This window comes from Chrysemys picta, chromosome 11, assembly GCF_011386835.1.
Source record: "Chrysemys picta bellii isolate R12L10 chromosome 11, ASM1138683v2, whole genome shotgun sequence".
Taxonomy (NCBI): domain Eukaryota; kingdom Metazoa; phylum Chordata; order Testudines; family Emydidae; genus Chrysemys; species Chrysemys picta.
The window spans coordinates 65154217-65166360 of NC_088801.1; the positions used below are offsets into that span (position 1 = coordinate 65154217).

The 12144-nt window shown below is 46.8% G+C and overlaps 1 long non-coding RNA gene across 1 annotated transcript; it reads left to right on the plus strand.

The window, feature by feature from the left end:
- The first annotated feature begins 3662 nt into the window (after window positions 1–3662).
- Window positions 3663–10793, plus strand: LOC135974278 (uncharacterized). The gene is made up of 3 exons (XR_010591490.1): window positions 3663–3880; window positions 5348–5601; window positions 8418–10793. It is a non-coding gene; the product is annotated as an uncharacterized LOC135974278 (long non-coding RNA).
- Window positions 10794–12144: the final 1351 nt, after the last annotated feature.

Here is a 12144-nt window from a genome sequence, read left to right on the forward strand (position 1 = left end):
GTCACCTTTCTGCCTTGGTGGGTGTGCTGTTCCTTGTGTGTGTTTGTGTGTGGGGGTTGACTCTATTCCTGATCTCTTCTTGAGTGCGGCAGCACAGAGGGTGTTTTTGTAGCCACTCTCTGGCAGGGTACCTGAGCCCGGTAGCACAGAGGGCGGGGGATGTCTCAGGAATGTGGAAGAAGACAACAGCAGAGACTCTTGAGTGATCTGCAATGTCCGTGTGTCCCACCTTAGGTGCAGAGCTAAGTGAAAGAGATGGGAGGTTGGAGTAGCTGGGAAAAGGCCTGGCAGAAAGGACTCGGGTGTAGCCAATGAGGAGGGAGTGTGTGACGGTATTGTTCTTGCCTTGTGCAGGGCTGGGGAGAGGCAGGGCTGGGTGGGGAATAGGTGGTGGATTTTCAAACCTTTTACCAAGTCACCAATGGATTTTGGGAGCTCATCATGAGACACCTTGAGCAGGCCTGATTTTTTTCACAGGCTGGGTTCCCAGCACATTCTGAAAGTCAGGTCTCTTGAAGGTGTCTCAAGCTGGGAGCCAAAAATTAGAGGAACCCCAAGTCATTAGTCATTGTTGAAAATCTTGGCCTATGGTAATGATTCATAGGCTGGGAGTAGAAGCTGTGCAGCGCTGCGCCTGGCCCCAATGCCCTGCCGAACCTGGGGGGCAGATTCCATCACTTCCCAATGGTGCCATTGGCTTGGATTCAACTTTGCTGGAGCATGGCTAGATCCATCCTTGCTTTAGTTATCCTTGCCTCGCCATTAGCACCGAACTATGCAAGAGGGAATATTTTTATAAACATATAATTATGGCTTCATATTTCTCTTCCAACCTGTGATGGGGTGTACAAACCACACTGGCCTTGAGAGGGTAAATTAGGCCTAATTAACTGCCAAAGCTGCACCTGGAGGAGGAGCCAGGGAGTAGGGATTGATTAATTAGACATGAGGCTCAGCTTGGAAGGGAGAGGCAGGGCTATGTAAGCCAGGAAGCTGGCAACAGAAGGGGGTTGCGGGGATGGAATTTGAAGTCACTCCCTGGGACATGGGAGGTTAGTAGCTAGAGGCAAGTCATCCTCTCCCTGGGAGGGGAGGGTTAGGACTGGCAAACCTAGAGAAGGAGGAGAGCTAGAGAGGTAGGCAAGGCTCCGGGGAAAGAGCAGCCAGATACCGGGTTGGTCAAACCTTAGCTGCCAGTGAGAGGGCTCCTGAGCCAGGACGCAGCATAGAGGGTGGGCCCAGGTCCCCCTACCAGCCGCCGAGGAAGTGACACCGGTGGGCCAGTGAGCAGGAAGATTGCCTAAGCCCATTTATCAAGAAGGACTTTGATACCTCAGAAGGGGGGAACACCTATGATGACCTGGCTGGAGGGCCCAGTCATGAATAGGAATCTGCAGTTCCTGGAGCGAGAGGGGCTGCAGGGTGAGAGAGGATGGGTGAAGACACCACCAGAGGAGGGTTCACTGCCTGGCCAGAGCTAATCCCCAGAGTGACCCAGGAGGAGGCACCACTTGCACTGAGTGGATCCCGTGACACAACCCTTCAAGATTTCCAATGCTGTAGCATCTAGGAGCTCCAGGTCTGGACCCTGTTGTGCTAGGCATTGCACATACCCAGAAGGAAAAGATGGTTTCTGCCCTAAAGATCTCACGATCTAATAACATGACAAAAGTTTATTGGCTAGGTCCCAAATCCAATATTCAGCGACTAAGTGAACCATCGAATGCATTATGCTAGAGCAGCAAGTTTGCAGACAGTTAGCAGCAAACTTTAAACTTTAATGTGGAATATTTATAAATTCCTTTTGTCTTTAATGTTCCATGAGATTAGCTGATAATGCATTTTTTAAAAAAATGTAGTAAAACATGAAATAGATCACTTTAAATGGTCCAGAATGTATTGGCATAAGGCTCCAAATTAGTACTGGCCTTCTGGGGGTTCAGGGTGAGACTGTGTCAGGAAATAATTAGCTGGGTCACTTGTACAACTTTTATGTCAAGTTTTATGACATTGTAAAGAATGCAGGACTTGTTCCAAAGAGCCTGATTCTGCTCTCAGTTGCATCAGGTTAATCAGGATTGACTCCAGTGAAGCCCTGGAACCACTGTGCTGTGTGTGGAAGTGAGATCAGGTCCAAAGGTTTTGCTCAGGCCAAACTCCCCTTGAAATCAGTGGGCCAGTTTCTGGTCTCAGTTACACCGGCGTAAATTCATTGTAACATTGCATCTCCATTGGCTTCGCTGGGATCACTCGGGATGTATGCAGAGATATTACCAAGACCAGAATCTAGTGCAGTGGGAGTAAAAAACAATCACGATTTCAGGATTTGGCCCCAAATGAATAGTTCTGTGGTCAACGCAGAACAAGAGGAAACAGCAGTGTTCTGAATGCCGAGTGTAAACACAAGCTTGATTTTACAGAGAAGAGTTTAACTGAACCACAAGGCTCAACATGAAAATTGTTGTATAATTAGAAAACATAAAGTTTCCTTAAATGGCCACGGGAATTTCACTGTTTTGAGGGAACTTGGGTAACTTTTTTTTTCCTTTTGACTGAGGATTCTAAGAGACGAGCCTGGTTCTAGGCACATTCACACCTGAAGTCAGTGGGCCAGATTCCGATCTCACACTGGTGTAAATCAATAATTCTGTTGAAGGCAATGGCACCGCCCCAATCTACAACCAGGGTAAATGAGATCAGAGTCAGGCCCCATGAGAGTACTTGCATAACATGAGTAGGGCAGGCCGAGTCAGGCTCTGAGTTAACACCATGACCCTGGCTCAGCAAAGCACTTAACTAACGTGCTTAAGTCCCTCCCAGCCAGTGCCCTGTCTCCAACTGTGGCCAATCTCTGAGGAAGGCGAAAAAAGAAAAATATTCCTTCCTGACCCTTGCAGGTGATCAGCTGGAGTATGAGGTTTGATTATAGTGATTGTCTCAATGCAGAATTGCAGGTGTTATGAACATGTTGAGGACAAGGCAGACAATCGGGTTCTCCCCAGGTCCTCTAAAGCAAGGAGATAAATAGGGGGACTTCAGTAGTGCCAGGATTTCACCCCTTGTGTTTTGAGTATAGCTGAGTATCTGGTGGGACTATTTTTATAGGTGTAGCAAGGACAGGCAGTGACTGGTCTCTCCCATCCCTCCTGGTGGCATGAGAATGGCTTCTGTCTCATACAGGCACAATCCATTTGGTCACTCCTGCTCAGGCTGGGTATTCCAGCTCTGGCTCTAAGCGAAATGGCCTATAACCAACTGTGTTCTGTTAAATACTGTAAAATGGAAAGTGCTATGTAAATGATTAATCACGATGGTAAATAATTGATGCTGAGCTGGGAAATAGCTTCCCTTCAATAATCTCTTCTGACCCAGGCCTTCATTTAAGCAGCCTTCAGGAAATGGCCATTAAATGGGTGGGAAAAGCAGCCTGGCTGCTCTTTCCTGCCATGGTTTATGTATTAGAATGTAATGTTTATATAACACTAACAGTTAGTGACTCTCTCTTCTCCAACTTCAGCTTGCATACTGTGGACGGGGTGGAAGAGTCTCCTCTGTGGGCCAGACTGCTAGCCTTGCTCACGTTGAATAGCACCTTACACCAGGAGTAGCCCTATTCAAGTCAATGTCAACTGTGTGTGGAGTAGGGTTGCCAACTTGGTAATATTTTAAAAATGGACACGCCAGCAGGAGTGCCAGAACCTCTCCTGCCCTGCCTCTTATCCCGAGGCCCCACCTCTTTCCCCCGAGGCCCCGCCTCCATCCACTCCTCTTCCCCTTTCCCTCCTGTCACTTGCTGCTTTTCCCTTCCCACTCCACCTCACCCAGTCAAGAGGGTCTCGCCTGCAGAGCCATGGCTGGGAGCTGCAGTCGCCTGACACAGGTAGGAGATGGCCCCGGCAGAGTAGGGGCTGGAATGTGTGATGACCCAGAGCCTCCCTGCTTCCCCCACCTTCAGTAACCAGATATTGGGTGGGTGTCCGATCAGTAGCTCTGACTGGACACTGTTTGGTCCCCTTTTTGACCGGACTTTTCAGTTGAAAACTGGGCACCTGGCCACCCTAGTGTGGAGTAATGTATTACTCATGGTGAAGAAGGGTGTCCTGGTCTAGCCCCCGTGTTATTACATTGGATCTTGTTCTCCTTTGTTTCCAGTTTGTTTGTTCTGATGGGACCCCTTTTCTGGACAAAGACAACTAAGATGAAAGGTGGAGCAATTGAGAACTCTTCTTCTTTTCATCACAACAATAAATGAGGAACAAAGAGGATTAACAGGGAATATTTTTTTGCAGGAAATTCCAAAGAAGGGAGTTTCCTTCCAAAAATATAAGCCAATATTTTTCTAAAGGGACTAGTGATTTTGGGTGCCTCAGTTGTTGGGTGCCTTAGATGTACACCTGGCTTCAATAAGGTGGGGGCTGCCTTACTTCATGATGCTAACTACATGGATCATGGATGGCAGCACAATGGGGAGAACAGCTGCCACGGGGTGCTATGCCTTCTCCCCACAAAAGGGGGGCAGGGTAGTTTTTGATGGCTCCACCCCTCACCTCCCCACCCCCAGCTAGCTAAGCTACTCAGACCTGAAGGGACGTGCAAGGAAGAGACAGATGCTGAATCTCTGGGAAGCCGAACGTGACTCAGTCTGTCTGAGGCAGCAAGAGAAGGTGCTTCCCCCCCGGAGCTCAGGGCTTGGGCCAAAACCACATCTGAGCCTGTAGAAAGAACACGGAGAATAATTGGGCTGAATTTTTCTAAAGAGGGTTGTCACCGCTGTGAACGGCTCTCCCTTTTCCTTGTAGAATTTCCTGTTCTCCCAAGACCCAGCTGCCCACTTCTGTGGTATGTAATATGTTGGGGTTGGGGTTGGGATTGGGGCAGTTACAGAGACTAACCTCTAGACTGCTGGACAAGCAGAGACCTGGCAGTGTCATGTTAAACTCTCTGAATGTTACAGTTAAACACACATGCCACCTAAAAGCATTCATTTGGCAGTGAGCCTGGAAAAAGCCACTATTTTAAGGGTTAATACCAGGACATGGCTCCTGGACCCATTGAAAACACTTCATAAAGCCAGCAAAGTGAATTATACCCAGTACTCAAAAGCCAGACCCCAAGCAAGCAGGCTAACCTCACAGCTCCACTAATTCAAATGGAAGGAAAGCAAAATGCCTGCAGGTGTTGCCATGCAGTGGGACAACTCCTATCAGTATTTTCTATTGTAGCTGTTTGCTGTGGTGTTGTTTTTTTTTATCTCCAGTGCTAGGTAAATAACAGTAACACACTTTTATTCCTTCTGGGTGTTCATGTTTCTCTACACTCCACTGATGCTGGCTCTTATTGTTACCAGCGACGGTGTGAAAACGACTGTGCCTAGTCCTGTCGGGAGCCCCAGCGGGCGTCGTGCAAGTAACGCCTGACCATTAAGAAAACTCCGGAATGAGGATTCCCTCGGTGCCCTCCTCCCACCAAGCTGCCAGGGCTCCAGGCTGAGCTGCGCTGGCTGCTCCGTGACAGAAGCTCTGAGCCACCTTGGTGATGATTCCTTGATGACAATTTCACAGGCTGTCAGTGACCGTTGTGCCTGAGTGGGCCTGCTGAAGGGTAATGGGATTTAATTGCTCTTTGGAGGAGAGGAGACACTAATTTTCTTTTCTTTTTTTTTTGGCACTGTGAGATGCATTTAAAAAGAGCTTTATGAGGTGAGGCTGGACGGGGGAAGGGGAGTGGAAATGGATATTCATTTCTATAGTGGGCTGAAGCAGCTTCTGAAAGCAAATAGAATCCCACAGGTATTTTTAAAGTCATTTGTCGCTTAGGGGGCAGATCCTCAGCCCGTGTAGCTACGTTGGAGGCAGTGGAGTGAGGCTGATTTACCCCAGTTAGAATCTAGCCCCTCTCTTCTGTACTTTGTTTCTTTGGCTCTTCTGTTGCTGCTATGTGTGAAGATCACCCCCAATAGAAGGAGGCAAGGTTTGCAGCGCAAGACTAATTTGCTTGCTCATCAGCTCTGGAATTCCAACCTGCTTTTGGTCATAAGTGACCTGAATTTGATCATATCGCTCCCGTCCCTAGTCAATGTCTGTCCAGATTGCACAATAGCCCGCACAATTTAATTTGGCACCATCTGGTACTCTCTGCTCAGTGCATGAAATAGCAGGGGGCATTGGCAGGCCAGAGAGGAAGGGCAGATCTGACATCGTTACTGTGGGGGGAGCCTGTCCAAACCGTGCCTGGCACCAGCCACTCTCTCACGTTCATGGGCATTAAACTTCACTCCCTCTCTGGGAAATAAAAAGAAAGCTTAGCCCCTTCCGTCCCCAGCAAGCGTTCTGACAATGGTGCAAGGTCACTCGAACTTTTCCTCTTTGTTCTCCTTCCCTGCTCTCTTGACTGGCGAGAGGAGTCCTGGCAAATCCAATTTATTTATTCATTTTTCATTCTTAGCTGTGCATTTGAAACTCTAACTAGTGCCGAGAGAAATAAGCAGCAACTTCCCAGCGGCAGAACCCCCTCAAAGCGGTAAAGGACCATCAGAGATCCTGATTGATAGTGTAGGTCCGCACTGCAAAGACCCAACAGTTTTGCTCCATATCTAAAAGGACCATAAAGCACACTGCATTGGAAACAGCCTAAACAAGAACACCACTGATGTTATCTCTTGCAGAAATATTGATCTTTGTTAAAAATAGTCTTTACTGCTTGTTTCATGCTGCTCCTGCAATTTCTTATTTATTAAGAGCTGTCTTAAGGAAAGTCACCATCCTGAGCTTAAACATTCCTCCTTAATACACCCTTTCGAATAAGTTGCCTACATCTACTTTGATTGTTTGCTTCTCGGGTATTTTTTTTTTAAATTCCAGCAAACGAATCATTTATTTTTTCTGACTTGTTTGGAGGTAATGAAATTGCAGGAAACTCTTTTCTGGTGTATGTTTTAAGAATACCATTGAAGCAAACCAAGATAGTGCTGTGGGTAATTAAACCTCATGCTTCACAATGTAAGATGATTGCCTGTGTGGCTCAAGATGGACTTCTTTTCATCTCCTTTCCCCTCCCAAGTACAGTTCTGCACAAATCTCTAGGTGCTATATGGTGTGGGAAGTGTCACCTTCCTCTGATGCAATGGGTATTAGCCAATGACAGAAGCGGTACTCTGGACTATATAAACCCATGATTGCTAGTTGCTATATGGTGTGGGGAATGATACTTTCCTTGGGAGCACTAATAATCAATGTCAGAGGCAGTATCCTGAACAAGAGCTGGATGAATTTTGGGGGGTAAATAGTTTATTTGAAGAATAAACTATTTGGGTTGACCAAATTTGAATTCAGGTCAAATTCAGTGAATAGTTTTGCTGCAATTTTTCTTTTTACGTTTCAAAACAGCTGAAACATTTCATTTTGACATTTTTATAAACAAAATGTTTAGGCTTTTCACTTCAAAATGATGTTTTGTTTTGAAAGTTAGCTAGATTCATTTTTTAAAAATGTTTTAAAAAATGGGCGGGGGAGAATTTCATTTTGAATTGAGTGAAACATTTTGTTTGACCCAAAACAATTTTTTTGTTTGGATTTTTTATTTTGGCCACTGAACCGAAAAAAATCTATGATTTGCTCAGTTTTACCCAGGACAACATGAGTCTCTGAACTGATGCAGTACTGCCATCCCATGTTTCATAAGCATTCCAGAAGTAATGGCTAAGTGGGCTAAGCACGCCTAGATTCCCATGAACAATCAGTTTGAATCATGCCAGCATTCCCAAGACCGACAAAGTGAGTTCCATGCAGTTTACTGGGAGAGAGTATTTTGGGCAGGCCCTTAAAAACCAAAGCCTTGTCTTCTTTGTGAACATTAAAGATCTTAGGGCACTTCCATATGTGTAGACTATAGACTCCTTGGCCAAAATGTTCTGAAGAAGCAGCAGCTTACATTTGGTTTGGTGTTTTTTGGCTTTGCAAAGTATTTTTATAGAAATTCAATTTCATTCCATTGACGGTGGATCTATGCCCAGCTGAACCACGCATAGCTCATTAACTGTAGAAGAAGTGATACACTGCTTGTTGGGGAAAGCGGTAGACACACGTGTTCTTATACATGTGTCAATTCCTTGGTGAAAAACCCACATAACTCACAGATTGTTCAGAGCCATACTAATTGTGACCCTCCCCTCCCCCAGAACATGGTCTGAGTTCATGGCTGGGTCAGTTAATTAGCAGTATATTGTACAGAACTAATGACTATTTTTGCAGAGTTCAAAGCAACACCATTTTAGCCTTAGTGTCCAGCGTAATATAGGGACCCTATCTATAGCATCACTTAATTGTATATAGCAAACCAAAAAGCAATGATCTGGAAGAGATGAAAACTGCTTGGGAAAAATTGTAGGTAGGTTTCTAAACTATTTTTCTCATCAACAGATTCAGAAACCTATTTCAACAATCAAACCAGCATATACTGCACGTCTGTCTTATGTGATGAGATAATTTTGAGCCAGTTACCAGGCTTGGTTCAGCAACGGGAGACAGGTCACACCTGAGCATTTTTCGTTAGGACATTTTTCACTGTATAGCATTACAGGACAATGACAAGATTTCACTTTTCAAAATCTGGGCTTTTCCTGTCCTTCAGCAATTTGGCATTGTCAGTCGTGAGGCTGTACTCGAGATGGATCCTGGCATCTTGTTACATTACAGTAGAGTTCCATCTGTACTCAGAGGCATAGGCAGGGAGTTATATGGGCCTGTGGTGCCCGTGCTCCGCCAATATTTAGGAACTTGGGCCCGGCTCCACCAATGTTTGGGGCTCTGCTGCTGGCCGGGCCCGGCCCCGCGCCCGGAGGCTCCGCTGCCGGCCTCGCGCCCATCCCCAGCTGTGGTCCCAGCCTTGGCCCCCTTACCCCTGTCCATCTAGCCCCTCCCAGAGATATGGTCCTGCTCCCATGTCGGGGGTGGGACTTTGACCCATTCTGGGCACCACCTAAAATTATACAAATCTGGTACCCAGGCTCTGAGGAAGGGATGGTTTAGTGACTGAAGCTCTGGATTGGGCTTCAGGAGTCATGGGGCCAGATCCACAACCATTGTAAATGATCACAGATATTCTGAAGTCAATTAACACCAGCTGAAGATCTGTACCTGGATTTCTGTTCAGGTCAGTGCTACAGTCTTCTTATGTGACCTCAGGCAAGCTACTTAGGTATGCCTGCACTGCCTTGGAAACCTGGATCTGTGGAAGCTGAGTCTGCGGACTTGACGTTTCCAAGTCAGCGCATGAGTCTCCAAACTGCATTGTAAACCCCAGGTTTACAGTTGCTGGACTCGGGTTTTACAGCCATGCTAATGCATCCATACTATGCAGATCTTCTGACTTGGGTCTCTGACTTGAGCTGCGTCCACACTGCAAAGTGACAAAGCTTGGACCTGAGTCGCAGTGGGATTTGGGTTCTGACCCATCCCCCGAGCAGGGTCCTAGGACCCAGATCCTGAGTGCTTGCTGACCCTAGTCAGACTGATTTGTGTGTGGATGGAAGGGGGGCTTGGTCTCAAACTTGAGCCACAACCTGGGCATAGTGTCCATTAATCCTGGGCAGCTGATGAGCGCTGGTGTTCCCTAAATAGCCGGGCTGTCATTAAGTATTAGAGATTTTAGAAGGAAAAGGGTATGGCAGGGAGGAATTTCTTGGGAATGGTCTATGGAGCCAGAGATGCTGAATATAGGGGAGTAAGCCCCACAGAGGTTACAAGAGGTGGTGATGTTTCTTTCTGGATCTTGACCACTAGCCTGACCCAGCCCAGAGCCTTTTGCTTGAGGACATAAGAACGGCCATACTGGGTCAAATCAAAGGTCCATCTAGCTCAGTATCTTCTCCAGGGATGTCCTTAGGGGAGTGCGGGGCCTGGGGTGGAAATGACGAATCTATCACTTCCGGGACTGATCCGTTACGTCTGGGACCAACCGTGCCCAGCGCCGGCCAATTGCACCGGTGGCCTGCGGGGCACCCCAAAGCGCAAGGCCCAGAGCGGTCGCCCCGATTCGCCGTATGCGAGGATCGGCTCTGATCCTGTCTTCCAACAGTGGCCAATGCCAGGTGCTTCAGAAGGAATGAATGGAACAGGTAATCATCAAGTGATCCATCCCATGTCGCCCATTCCCAGCTTCTGGCAAACAGAGGCCAGGGACACCATCCCTGCCCATCATGGCTAAATGTCATTGATGGACCTATCCTCCATGAACTTATCTGGTTCCTTTTTGATCCCTGTTATAGTCTTGGCCTTCAGAACATCTTCTGGCAAAGAGTTCCACAGGTTGACTGGGTGTAGTCTGAAGAAATACTTTCGTTTGTTTGTTTGTTTAAACTTGCTGCCTATTAATTTCATTTTGTGACACCTAGTTCTTGTGTTATGAGAAGGAGTAAATAACACTTCCTTATTTATTTTCTCCACACCAGTCATGATTTTGTAGGACTGAGTTTGGGAGCTCTGAGCCAGGGTCCGGGGGTGAGGCCTTTGTGAACTGTTTACTGTAACTGTTCCTGAGACCTTATTAAAGGGGACATGCTATTTTATTAATCTGCTTTGGATTCTCCTTGCCCCAATCCGTTAAAGGGATCCGCATGATGCCCAAGTGGGGAGTTAAGACCTGGACAGTGCTGCACCCAGTTGCAAAGGCATGCACGGGGATGGCACGTCCCCTTTTACAAACCACAGAGCCTTGTGGGATGCACATATATCCAACAACTCTATTATTATTATTACCTGAGGGATAAGAACGGAGTTGTGTTAATAATAAATAAAAGCCACAACATGACAGTGGATTTGATGGCTCCAATTAAAGAATGACATTGCTTTCCCTTCTTTCTCTCTGTTTGACCCTAGAGTTTTGTTTTAATCTTTCCACACATCTTTTGCCTAAGAAGTATGTGTTTTTAAAAAGAACTCCTGACAAAGAGAAGCTCACTCTTTCCCTCGGCGGTGTCAGTTCACGCAGAGGGTCAGCTGGTGTAAACCGGTGTAGTTCCGTTGGCACCAATTTACCCCAGCTAAAGTGTTGCCCCAGGGCTGTGCTTTTTGCTCCATCCAGGGCAGATCTCCTAGTCCAGCGCTCAGAACCTAATCACCACCTTAAGGGTAGTTTTGTGGTTTGCTGAGTTGCAACTGCATTGGAGCAAGTTTATTATTTTCTTTTCATATGTCGCTCAAGACACCAAACTGTTATGGATTATGTGTTCTCTGCTGTTGTGGTTGGGCAGGCGGCCAGCATTGGACCATAATTGCCACTGTTTTGTAGCAAGGCTCTTGGATGTGTAATTTTTTTTTTATCAGCGTGCCATTAGAGATGCCATGGAGATACTGTCTTTTTGCCTGGGGTGATGGAGGCGGCAGAAGCCCAGGGCAGCAGCTAGCAGAAAGAGACAGGAAGATTTTAAAGCATTGAACTGTGGGTTCTGCCTGAATCCCTCTCCTTTACAAACTCCTGCATCTTGTATTTCTAACAAGCTGATCACGCAGACCCGAACTTATGTAAACTCGTGGGAAAAGTTTGGGGGCTGGGAGGCTAGAGAGGTTTTGAGCATAACACTTATGCTGGGCACATGTTCCTTTGGAAGTCAGCGCTATGAACGGGATTCATATTGTATTTTCCTGCAGTCATTTTCTTACCTGCTGTCACAATTCAGGGCAACTGCACCTTTATTCCCCCTCTGTGGTCCTGCAAGGGCACACTCCCTCTAGGTTCCAGGATCCTCAGCCGTCACCTCTCTTGGGTAGAGAGGTCTCTCTCCCTCCTGATCCCGGACAGATCAGGTTGCACAGGGCCTGCCTCCCTTGTAATAGCCTCAGCAAGCCAGACTGCCTAAACAGGCCAGAATCTGTGCTTTACTTGTTCTCCAAAGGCTGTGAATTGCCAGTTCAGAGTAATGGGGAATCACTCTGCTCAGCTTAGAGGATTTTTCTGCTATGACCTTCTGATGAGGTTTATGCAGCATGCGCCATGCTCAGAAAATTCCTCTCAATTTCCAGCCTCGGTAAAAAAAATAAATACTATGGTGGAGGTAGAAGAAGTTTGTAATGACTGGGGATGCTGTTATATTATAGTTGATGGCAGCCATCTTAGCTCCACTGAAAAGAAAGCCCTTATTATGAAGGT